Source organism: Zingiber officinale, chromosome 5B, assembly GCF_018446385.1.
Source record: "Zingiber officinale cultivar Zhangliang chromosome 5B, Zo_v1.1, whole genome shotgun sequence".
In the NCBI taxonomy this organism is placed as follows: domain Eukaryota; kingdom Viridiplantae; phylum Streptophyta; class Magnoliopsida; order Zingiberales; family Zingiberaceae; genus Zingiber; species Zingiber officinale.
The window spans coordinates 43,465,784-43,479,222 of NC_055995.1; positions in this window are offsets into that span (position 1 = coordinate 43,465,784).

A 13,439-nucleotide genomic window follows, 5' to 3' on the forward strand; every position below is an offset into this window, starting at 1 on the left:
ATTGAAAGCATTAATTAATTCTAATTTTAATACTTTGACAGAATGTTAATTAAACATTTATTTCAATATTTTGACTTCCAGGTCGTGGCGAGGCACTAGGCCTTCTTGGTTATTGGAGCAACAACCACTTCCTTAAACAAAGCCTCATAAAGAAATTCATTGTTTAATTTTCTGACTGAAAGCGCTAACTTTTATTAATATTTAGATTAAGCAAGATTTAGGAACCCAATAAAAGTTCCAGCCTACTGGGTTGATTAAAACTTTCTTAGGGACATATTTTCTAGAGATATTCCTAATTTCTCGCTGGTGATATCTATAATACCAATTTAAATTATTAAATCTTCAAACATTGGTTTTAGATGAACATGCATAGTTTTTCAAGTTATCTACTTAAATTTTCAAATCATCATTTTCAAGTTTCAATTTTTCATTTGTTAGTTTTAATTTATCTAATTCTTCTAAGGGACAAGACTTAGCTAGAATTACATTTAAATTTTTATTTTCACTTTCTAATTTGCAGCAATCTTTTGTTAAAAGTTTAATGAACTTAAACATTTTATCGGGAGGAAGAGATCGTACTTGACTTACCTTGTCGATCTCGTTATCTGTTTCTCCCCCTGAGCTGCTGCTTTCTTCCGACGAAGCTCCCCCTTCATCGATGCTTTCGATGCTCATCTCGGAGGAACTTGAATCACAATCGTCGTCTTGATGACTCGCCATTAGTGCGAGTCCGGAGAATGCTTCGACTCCGATTCGGACGATGTATCGTCCCACATCGCTTTTAGGGCTTTGCGCTTTTGAACAGGCTTTTTCCCTTTATCTTTATCCTTGTTCTTTAGCTTGGGGCAGTTGTCCTTGACGTGCCCTTCTTCGTCGCAATGGTAGCAGCGAATCGTTCTTTTCTTTCTACCCTGTGGATAGTTAATTTTTCTAGAATTGTATAACTTCTTAAATCGTCTTACCATCATTACCATTTCCTCGTCGTCGAGAGAAGATTCCGACTCAGGCTCGTCTCTCGATGCTTTGAGGGCGATGTTGTTCTTGGGCTCTTTCGAACCTGCACATCTTGATTCGTGCACTTCTGACTCTACCATCATTACCTTTTTGTTCGGATGTGAGTCCAAGAATCAAGGTGAGTTGCTACTCACCTGCAGTAGGAGTAGTTCCGCAAGTTTTGATTCTCCTTTGTTTGCTTATGGGCACGCTGTGCAGAATTGGAATTTCTAGAGGTTTGAGAATAGTTTCGAGTTTTGTTTTGGTGTTTCCTTCGAGTTTTGAGACGTGCTGTTGAGATTGTGAAGTTATGCTTGTTGCCGTGAGTTTTTGAGAAGGGATTAGAGGTTTAGGATTTATTTCGGTGTTGTCCTTATTTACTTAAATAGTTTGCAACCTAAGAACAGATTTGTAGCATGCAGATCAGTTTCATGTTGGAGTATTTTGTTTCCTTTGGTTTCCTGCTGTGCCACTGAACAGGAGGGGTTGTTTCTTTGGTTTTCAGATTTTAGTTGTAGAGAATCATGATGTTTAGGGATTTTAGAATAGATTTAAGATTTTTGCTTGCCTTCTTGCTAATCAGTTGATAGCAATTTATCCTATAGCAGCACGTTGGTATCCTTTTGGTTGTCTGCTGTGGTTTTCATGAAGCAATTAAAACCTTGAATTGTTTCCTTACCAATCTGATAAAACATAATTGGAAATTTTGGGTTGCTTCCATAATGGGTCCAGTTGTCAAACCAGATTGCCTTAGAAGTGAGTTCCTAAATTATGTTGCTTTCCTTTGGTGTTAACCTGTACATGATAATATGTGTTAAGCAATTATTTGGCACTCAGTTATACGTGCCAAATGTGCATAGCCTTGTTTTAGCAAGAACAGGCCCTATTAGTTAGGATTTCAATTTAGGCATCCTTGCTACCTTGATGGGTTTGTTCGGTTTTCAGTTAGCCTTTAGTTTTAAAGTTTTGTACTGGGCAGGGAGTATGAAACGGTGCAGACTTTTGGAACAAAATACAATACAGTATATTTAAAATCTGATGGGCAATAAGTAATAACAATCTGTGTGTTGTTTTATTTGTAAATCCATTTACAAAGTGCAGATTTGTAAACCACGTATAGGTCTACAAAGTATACCACAAGTCAGATAAGATTAAGATCTGTACTTTGTAAACCAATTAAGTGCCTAAAAATTCCAACAAATTTTAGATTTAGTTTAAGCTTGTATGATATGCAAATTTTAGTGCTTTATTATTAGATATACATGAGCAGATTTTCTAGTTTTCATTTGCTATTATTGAGCACGTGCAGTTTTCCTTTGCTATTAGTTGAACATGAGCAGTTCTATTTTTATAGCATGCAAATTTTCATAAGTATAGTATACAGATTTTTATAAGTATGGTATGCAGATCTTTTTATAAGTATTGCATTGCAGAATTTATTTAGCATAGTAGATAGATTTTTGGTTTAAGCATTTCAAAGTCAGAATTTGCTTAAACATTTCAATTTTTATTTTTTAGAAGCATTCTTTTATAAGTATTAACAAGTATAAGACAGATAAAGAAAAGAAAGAAAAAGGCCAAGGCCTTAAGTAGATCCCAAAGTCCAGACTTTAGGGATTTTGGCACACAAGGTGCTTAAAGAAAATGCCCAGGCATTATATATTAGAAGTATTAAAAGATAACAAGTATTTTACTTTTATCAGTGGCACTGTACTGGACTCTCAGTGGTCCTTGGGTTGGGCTCCCATAGTCGTCCCTAGGTTTAGATAACCTAATATGCAGGACTCTCAGTAGTCCTTGGGCTCGGCTCCCATAGTCGGTCCCTAGGTTTAGATAACCTAGTAAACTCTACTAGATTCGGGACCAGCTATCTCGGGTCTAGTTAGGGATGCGCGCATAGCAAGTACAGTTGTCGGGCCCAAGAAGAAGTTGATTACTATTTTGAAGTATTATAAGTATAAGTTTTTTGAACAAGTAAAACAAGTTTTACATAAGTATAAAGTATTAAAGAAGAAGTTTTAAACAAGTGAATTAAAGAATAAGTTTAGAACAGATGAATTAAGTTTCACTTTATTTTAAAATTCAGCAAGATTATGCTAGCATGATTGTATAGATTTGTTTTACACGTTTAGCATTTCAGTATGTTTCTTTTGCTTGTAGATGAGCATGAGTAGTTTTCCTTTTGAGCATTCAGCTTTTAGATTTCAGTATATTCACATGCATATTCGAGTTTTGTGAGTTAGATAGCGCTTACTAAGCAATTTTTCTTATAGATGCATTTCCTCTTACTGCAGATAAAGGAAAGGAAAAGCTATAGTAAAGGAAGGCGACAAGGCGGTGCGGATGGATGTGTGATGCCTGGACTATAGAAGCCTTGGGATCTAGCATAAGAATTTATTAACAAAGAGTTGAGTAGAATGTATTAGATGAGTCATTTAGTCTTCCGCTGCTAGTTAATTGTATGTTTTGAGTTCTCTGAGAGTTTTAGGAATTACTATCAACATGTGTGCAATGTTAGTTAAGTAAAGTTAGTAGTCCAGTAGTGCTCCGCCCTCACAGTCTAGTAGTGAGGAGGGTGGGGTGTTACAAGTTGGTGTCAGAGCAGTTCCTATTCTCCAACATCACACATCAGCACCAACCTTGCCGTCTTCAAGTAAGAAAGTATTTAATTTTTAGTATGCTTTTCTTTATTCTTTACAGTAAAGAGAAATCCTTAGAAGTATTAGATTATATGTACAGAATAGGGAGATGTTTAGAAGTGCTTATAAAGTTAAGAATTCTGCTTAGTTTCTTGTACATAACAAGATGTGTTCTGGGATGGTGGTATGATCCAGGGACCTAAGCCCGGTGAGCGTGCCAGAATCAAACAAGATGTGTTCTGGGATGGTGGTATGATCCGGAGACCTAAGCCCGGTGAGCGCGCCAGAATCAAACAAGATATGTTCTGGGATGGTGGTATGATCTGGGGACCTAAGCCCAGTGAGCGCGCCAAAATCAACAAAGATATGTTCTGGGATGGTGGTATGATCCGGGGACCTAAGCCCGGTGAGCGCGCTAGAATAAAGGGGAACTCCGGTCCTAAGTTCGGACCCCTACCAACCTAACGCTAGGGTAGTTGTCTGATCAACAACTTATGTTATGGTACTACTAAGTGCAACTAGGCCACCACAATAGTATGTTTATGAGTATGCATGCAAGTATGTTCAAGTCATGTTATGTTTATATTTACGTTTATGTTTAGGTCTACGTTATGTTCATGTTATGTTTTTGCCTATGCATATGGACATGCTTGTGATCGAGTCTATCATTATGTTTAGTTCATCTACCATGCTTACATTTATGCTGTCATGCTTATGTCACTGCTTATGCTTATGTTCATTGTATGTAGGTTAGGAGGTCCTAAGATACCTTTGATGTGGTTTTACTTAGTACATTAGATTATGGATGCTAACTAATGCATGTACAAGGTAGAGAACATGCTATAGAATTATTCTAAATTCGAGGACGAACTTTTTATAAGATATGGGGAATTGTAACGACCCAAATTTCCTCAATTAGAGTCCTAAAAGTAATTTAAAAATATTTTAAAATGCTATAGAAATATTCTAGGGATTTTTAGAAATTTTTAGAGTATTTTTATGTAATTTTTGGAGGTCGTTTGGTATTTTTACTAAACGAAGGAAGTTTCGACAAAAAAATATCCAAGCCGAGAATTGAACCCACGACCTTTGGCTCGGTCAAAACCCAGCTGACCAGGTGGGCAAAAGGATTTTTCTGTTTAAAAAAGGCAGCGAATTTATTTAAGATAGTTAACAGAATATTGGATTATAAAAGGGATAAGTTGATGTTGGATTTGTCTGTTTAGAAAAGGTAGCAAATTTATTTAAGATAGTTAACAGAATATTATAAAAGGGATAAGTTGATGTTGGATTTGTCTGTTTAGAAAAGATAGCAAATTTATTTAAGGAGTTAACAGAAATATTAAGTTATAAAAAGGGATAAGTTGATGCTCTATTTTCCCGTGACTTAAACCATTCTCTCCTTCTCTTCTACGTATAATGGCGGAGCTCAGGCAGAAAACGAAAGGGAGTTAGGGCATCATCTCCGGCGGCCGGCCAAGGTCCTAGAAGCCCTTTTTGTTCGGTTGTGAGTCCAAGAATCAAGGTTAGTGCTTCTCACCTCCAGTAGGAGTAGTTTCGGACCTTTGTTCTTCTTGAATTCAAAGCATAAGAAGCGCTTATAGTGCAGATTTTTAATTAAGCCTATAGTGCATTTTTTTAATTAAGCTTATAATGTAGATTTTTATGTAGAGCTTATATTACAGATTTTAATTAAGCGCTTATAGTGCAGATTTTTAATTAAGCCTATAGTGCAGATTTTAATTAAGCTTATAATGTAAATTTTTATGTAGAGCTTATATTGCAGATTTTAATTAAGCGCTTATAGTGCAGATTTTTAATTAAGCCTATAGTGTAGATTTTAATTAAGCTTATAATGTAGATTTTTATGTAGAGCTTATATTGCAGATTTTAATTAAGCTTATAGTGCAGATTTTATGTTTGCATAGTATGCAGAAATAGTGTAGCATAGAATGCAGAATCTTTATTAGAATAGTATGCAGAATTTTGATTAGCATAGTATGCAGATTTTTGTTTATGCATTTCAAAGTTAGAATTTGTTTAAACATTTTAGTTTTTAAAGAAGCATGTATTAACAAGTATAAGAAAGATAAAGAAAAGAAAGAAAAAGGCCAAGGCCTTAAGTAGATCCCAAAGTCAAGACTTTAGGGATTTTGGCACACAAGGTGCTTAAAGAAAATATCGAGGCATTATATATTAGAAGTAATAAAAGATAACAAGTATTTTACTTTATTTAAGAGGCTAGTACCCGACTTCCGAGGTTGTCGTTAAACAAATCCAGGTGTCCAATTCCGAGGTCTTGGCCCTGGTAGACCGAGGTCTGCTCTTTTAGGATTGGTGGCTCGCTACCTCAACCTATTAGGGAACGCGCATAAAATGGAACTACGCCTGGGCCCAAGAAGAAAGTTGATTATTATTTTGAAGTATTAAAGTATAAGTTTTTAAACAAGTGAAATAAGATTCAGAAAGTGTTTAAAATTCAGCAAGATTATGCTAGCATGATTGTATAGATTTGTTTTACACGTTTAGTATTTCAGTATATTTCTTTTGCTTGTAGATGAGCATGAGTAGTTTTTCTTTTGAGCATTCAGCTTTTAGATTTTAGTATATTCACATGCATATTCGAGTTTTGTGAGTTAGATAGCGCTTACTAAGTAATTTTGCTTATAGATGCATTTCCTCTTACTGCAGATAAAGGAAAGGAAAAGCTATAGTAAAGGAAGGCGACAAGGCGGTGCGGATGGATGTGTGATGCCTGGACTATAGAAGCCTTGGGATCTAGCATAAGAATTTATTAACAAAGAGTTGAGTAGAATGTATTAGATGAGTCATTTAGTCTTCCGCTGCTAGTTAATTGTATGTTTTGAGTTCTCCGAGAGTTTTAGGAATTACTATCAACATGTGTGCAATGTTAGTTAAGTAAAGTTAGTAGTCCAGTAGCGCTCCGCCCTCACAGTCTAGTAGTGAGGAGGGTGGGGTGTTACAGTTAATTTTTCTAGAATTGTATAACTTCTTAAATCGTCTTACCATCATTACCATTTCCTCGTCGTCGAGAGAAGATTCCGACTCAGGCTCGTCTCTCGATGCTTTAAGGGCGATGTTGTTCTTGGGCTCTTTCGAACCTGCACATCTTGATTCGTGCACTTCAAATGTCGAAAAAAATTCTTCTAAAGAAACTTTTTCTAGGTCTTTTGAAATATAAAAGGCATCTACTAGTGATGCCCATTTTGAATTTCTCGGAAAGGAATTTAAAGCGTACCTAAGCGAATCTCGGTTACTTACCTCTTCTCCGAGATTCGAAAGTCCGGTGATGAGCTCCTGTATCCTTGAGTGTAGATGTGCAATTGTTTCACCTTCTTCAAGACGGAGGTTGGTGAGCTGGTTGCGAATTAAGTCCCGTCTCGCAAGCTTGGCTTCGGATGTTCCTTCATGTAGTTCAAGGAACTTCTCCCAAAGCTCCTTTGCCGAGTTGTAAGTGCCGACACGGTTGACTTCATGTGGCGGAAGTACGCTTAGCAGATGGAATTCTGCTTTCTTGTTTGCCACGTACACGGCCTGTTCTTTCTTTATCCATGAATTTTTCGCTTTGCCCTCGGCAGATTCAAAACCGAGTTCCATTGTAAGTAATAAATCGAAATCGGTACCGAAAAATACCTCCATGTGTTTCTTCCAGCTTGCAAAGTCCCCCTCGAATTTTGACGGGTGGATGTTAGATCCGACCATCTTGTTGCTTCATTCGGCGGTTAGTCCTCTTGAAGCGTCTCGGCTCTGATACCACTTATAGGACCGTTGCGGCCGGCTAGAAGGGGGGGTTGGATAGCCTGTAAAATCAAAACGAACAACCCTTCTCAAACTCTTAAGCTAACACTTGCATAAAGTAAATTAGCAGTAAATAAAACAGAAAGAAGAGGCTCACAACTTGACTTGGTTACAACCAAGGAGGTTGTTAATCCAAGGAATAAACGTGCACTAAAATATCTCCTTTACGTGGAGAAGCCTCTTACAGCAGTGAAAGCACAAAAGACAGAAGCTAAACTAGAACAGGAGCGCACAAGTGTTTGGAATGTAAATTTCTGAGTCGATTTAAAGCTTCTGGACCAAGGCTATATTTATAGCCTTGGTCGGGGTGCCTGAAAGGGTTCCGGGCGCCCAGGGGGGATAAATTTAATCCCCCAACATTCAGATCGAGTCAAAGCTTGATCCGGTCAAAATTCAAGTTCCGGGCCCCCAGAAGGGTTCAGGGCGCCCTAGGCTGCTCAGGGCGCCCCGGACTGGTCCGGGTGCCCCGGACAGTTCCGAGCGCCCCAGATGCTGAGTCAACTCTGGTTGACTTTCGTCCGGGTCCTCTTCTCCGGATCCGCTTGATTAGGTGATCTCTGCCATCCGGAAAAGGGCTCACCCGAACCCAACTTCCGGTCTTCTCGAGCGGGCTTCCCTCCGGCTTCTCGTCCCTCGGAATTGCCGCGTGTTCTCTTCTCGTCCACCGGCGTACTCATCCGCAGTCTTTGTCCCTCAGACGCACCGCGTGCCGTCCTTCTCGCTAACTGCGTCTCTTGCTCCTCGAGCAATCTTCCGCTCCGGCTTTCGTCCCTCGGAACCACCACACGCTTCCTTCTCATCCGCCGGTGTACTCTTCCGCAGCACCTCGTCCCTCGGACTGCCGTCCTTCTCGCTAGCTGTGTCTTCCGCTCGACTACCTGTGCTCCTAAGCTCCTGCACACTTAGACACAAGGTTAGAAACACACAGGACCTAACTTAACTTGTTGATCACACCAAAACAACATTGGGGTTCCAACAATTTCAACAAACACTTTATGTGTGCTAAATCCCCCTCACTTATAGGGAAGCACCTTAAGGCACCTGAATTTGCTTCTTTGTCCCAAAACTTCATGGGAAACAGTTCAAGGTACTCACATGCTCTTAATCCCAAACTTAGAGAGCATTTTACATCTCCTTGCCTGTAACTTTTAAACATGTTTACTTCTCTAACATGTGTACATGCTTACTTCTTAATTATGCATATAACTATCCCAACTACAACAAGGAAGTTCTTACATGCACAAACGAAACAACTTATACTGCAGGTGAGAGGTACTTACATCCTTTCGCTAAGTCTTACAATTCTAGGGTGTAGGGAAGACAAATCCTCTCTTGAATGCTGAAATCTCCAAGACACCCCCCCCCCCCCCCCCCTTCCCTTGGAAGGAACCCTCTCCGTAGATCCCTCCCTTGGAAAGCTTCAAGATTTGGAGCCTTAGGTTTCTTTGCCGAAAATTCAAAGAGAGGAAGAAGAAATTCGGCTAGGGAAAGAAGAGGAGAAGGGGAGATGAAAAGTTAGGTTTTCCTCTCTTCCTTTCCCTTTTATACTAAATGGAAGTTGAAGCATCTCCCCACACAAAATCTGCTTATAATCAATTGTTTCCTACTTCTAATGTGATGCTTTACCACCACCCAAATGGAAACTCTAACCAATCATATATAAGAGGTCTTGGGTTCAATCCTGCCCAAGGCCTTCTTTAAATATATTTTTATTTCTTTTTCTCTTATTCTAGTTCTTTTTTTTTTGCTCTTTTTGAATAGAGAAAATTTATGGGTGTTACATCACTGTCGCTCCTCCAGTTATTTACCTCAACCTACCTGTCAAACTTTGATCCTCTAGATCTGTTTGAAGTTTTTACTTAGCCTTGATCAGCTCGCCAGGACTTCTTCTCGATCTTCGATCCTCCAGACCTCTTGATCTCACTGCCAAGTGTCAGGTCCTCTCAACTCACTTGGTCTTTCCACCTAGGTTCCACGATCTGCTAAGACTTTTCCTGCCTAGCCTCCAACTAGGTATTTCTCAATTGAGTAAATAGCCTGCACACTTAGTTAACTTGTTAGATCACAACAAGACTTAACTTGAACCTTTGACAACATCAAAACTTAGGTTTGATTCTGGTGCAACTTGCACCAACAATCTCCCCCTTTTTGATGTTTGGCAACTAAGGTTCAAAGTTAAGTTAAAAAGTGCAAAAATAAATAAACAAGCATTTTAACTTTCCCCCTGAGTTAAACATCTCGCCCTGAATTCACTATCTCTCTCCCTTTGACACACATCAAAAATAGGGGAAACCAACACACATAAGTAAAGCCTGATTTTAAAAATTTTATAAAAGAAAAAAGAAATTTTAAATACATTTGAAATTTTAGAAAATTAAAGTTTTCAAAATAATGAACAATTGTGAGTATTTGAAAAGATTAAATAAAGGTAAGGCTTACAAAATTTCGTAAAGAAAACCTCTAATGAAATGGTTAAAAAAATATGCAAGGTTTAGGAAAGTGTAAATTTTGAAAAATTTCAGCAAGATTAAAATTTAAAAGTTTATTATTATTATTATTATTATTATTATTGAAAATTGTAAAGTAAATAGAAAAGTTTAGAAAAGATAAAAGATTGAAAAAAAAATTGTTAAGGAGAAATTTTGAAAATGATAGTATAGGGAAAGTTTTGAGAAATTATATTGAAAAATTACTAAGGAATCATTTTGAAAAATTAGAAAGAAAATAATTTAAAAAGTATAGATAAAATTTTGAAAAAATTTAGAAGTAAATAATTTTCAAAATATTTTGTTAAAAGAAAAGGAAGGGGTTTTGATTGTTTAGTGTGAAGCTCCCCCTAAAATCAATAATTTTCTAAAAGTCCAAGCATGTTTTAAAAACTAAAAAAAATATCCTTATGATGAAATGTCCAACCTTTGTACAAAGCTAACTACCACAAGATAGTAGCTCTTGACTCGGGTTGGTAAATTTGAGCATTTGTGACTAACTAGGTTGTTACTAGTTAGAAAACTCAAATTGATCAATGTATGTTATTTAAAGCCCAGATTTATGGTGATGCACTGACATAAGCATCTGAAATCTTAGGCTAAGTCCTAAGTATCTCACTCATTCTAAGTTGTACAAGCAAGGGATCTTACTGTGCTTGTGAGATGCTGGCTGCTAAAACTATAGGATCATGCAATTCTACGGAAAAGACCTAAACTACTCTAGAAAAATAAAATATCTTGAAAAGTTTTGAACACAAAATTTTGAAAGGAGAAATTTTACAAAAATAATTTTGAAAAACTATTAAGTAATATTTTCAAAAACATGTTAAAAGAAAACTATTCTATAAAACATATTCCTAAATGTCTTCTTAAGTTACTAAATTCAGCTTCAGGTAAAGGTTTTATGAATAAGTCAGTTAGGTTAGATTTTGAGTCAATATAGTTCAGTTCAATATTTCCTTTAGAGACATGATCCCTAACGAAATGATATTTAACTTCTATGTGTTTAGTTCTATAATGATGGATTGGATTTTTAGTTAGATTTATAGAACTTATGTTATCAATATAGGTTTTCACATTTTTATAATCTAGATTAAAGTCTTTTAAGGTATGGTATATCCATAGCAATTGAGCTACATATTAACCCATTGCTATGTATTCGACTTCAGTAGTAGATAAGGCAACATAATGTTGCTTCCAACTAACTAAAGAAGGTCCTAGCAGTTGATATCCTCCACTTGTACTTTTTCTATCTAACTTACATCCAGCATAATCCGAATCAGAATAGCCAACTAATTCAAAATGTGAAGATCTAGGGTACTACATTCCTACATTAATAGTTCCTTTTAGATATTTTATTATTCTTTTAACACATGATAGATGGAACTCTTTGGCGCATGTTTGATAGCTAGCACACATACTTACTGCAAATAATATGTTTTGTCTGCTTGCAGTTAAGCATAATAAGCTACCTATCATGCTTCTATAATGTCTTAAATCAACTAATTTACCATTTGGGTCACTATCTAGATTAATGTTACTAGCCATAGGTGTCTTTAAGGTTTTTGAGTTTTCCAAACCAAATTTTCTAAGTAGATCTTTTGTATATTTAGTTTGATGCACATAGTTGCCTTCTTTAGTTTATTTAATTTAAAGTCCTAGGAAATAATTTAAGTCTCCAACTAAACTCATTTCAAATTCAGTTTCCATTAAAGTTATAAATTCTTTTAAGAATTTTGAATTTGTTGATCCAAACACTATGTCATCGACATAAACCTGGACTATGAAAATATCATAATTAAGGGTTTTTATAAAAAGTGTAGGATTAATTTGACCCTCCTTAAACCCTTTTGAATTTAGAAAGCTGGACAACCTTTCATACCAAGCCCTACGTGCTTTTTTTAATCCGTAAAGTGCCTTTTTGAGCTTAAAGACATAGTTAGGGTTTTCTAGATCTTCAAAACCTGGTGGTTAACTTACATGGACTTCTTCTTTAATTTGTTCATTTAGGAATGCGTATTTAACATCCATTGGAAATAATTTGAATCCTTTGTATGCTGCATAGGCTAGCAACATCCTAATTGATTCAAGTCTAGCTACCAGGGCATAAGTCTCATCGCAATCTAGTCCTTCGACTTGACTAAACCCTTTGGTAACTAGTCGAGCTTTATTCCTTATGATTTCTCCTTGATCGTCTAACTTATTCCTAAATACCCATTTGGTGTCAATAATTATTTTTCCTTTTGGTGGAGATACTAAATCCCAAACTTGATTTCTTTCAAATTGACTTAACTCTTCTCTTGCATTGCAATTATCCAGTCGGGCTCTGACAACGCATCAATTATAGTTTTATGTTCAATTTTAGATAATAGTGCTATTTGACTTAAATTCCTAAAGGTTGAACTAGTTTAAACCCTTAATTCAGGATTACCTATGATTTGTTCAATTGGATGATTAGGGTTTGATTTCAATGTACATGAGTTAGATTTTTCACACTGTTTAGTTTGTGTTATTTCTTCTTCTTCTTGATTTATAGAACTATGTTGTTTAGTTGTGATATTATCTATATTTTCATCACAAGTTACATTTGTGGTTTCTTCAATTATTTAAGGTAGATTTATTGTAAACTCTAGAGGCTCTACTTGTAGATGAATAATAACCAATAAAAATTCCTTGTTGAGTTTTTGAGGTGAATTTTCCTAAGTAGTCTTTAAGGTTTAAAATATGTACATTACATCCAAATACTTTAAAATATTTTATGTTTGAAATTTTATTAAAATAAATCTCATAAGATGTTTTATTCAGAAATTTATTAATTATTGTTCTATTTTGGACATAACAAGCTATATTAATAGCTTTAGCCTAAAAATATTTAGGTAAATCATATTCATTTAACATTATTCTTGCATCTTCTTGTAAAGTTCTATTTTTACAATCTACTAGACCATTTTGTTGTGGAGGCATGAAAATTCATGATGATACTCGTTTTTCAAGAAAAAGTTTGTAAAATTTTAATTCTTGAATTCTCCTCCATTATCACTTCTAATTTTCTTAATTTTTATTTCTTTTTCGTTTTCTATTTGTTTGCAAAAATTAGTAAATATTTCAAAAGTTTCATATTTATAAGTTAAGAATTTAACCCAAGTATATTTAGAATAGTCATCTATTATTACTAAGCAATAAAGACTTCTATTTAGTGATTTTATTCCATATGTGTCAAATAAGTCTAAATGTAATAATTCAAGTATTTTATTAATTTTATTTTGATTAGTTAGTTTATGGGTTTATTTAATTTGTTTTTGTTGTTGACAAGGATTACATATTTTATTTTCAAAATTTTCTAATTTCTGTAGTCCTTTAACTAATACATTTTTCTTTAATTTTAGTAAATTCCTAATATGGGTGTGAGCTAGTCTTCTATGCCACAACCAAATTTCTTCATGATGAGTTAGAAAACACCTTGGTAATGTTTTTGGTATATTAATTGAATAAATATTTTTAT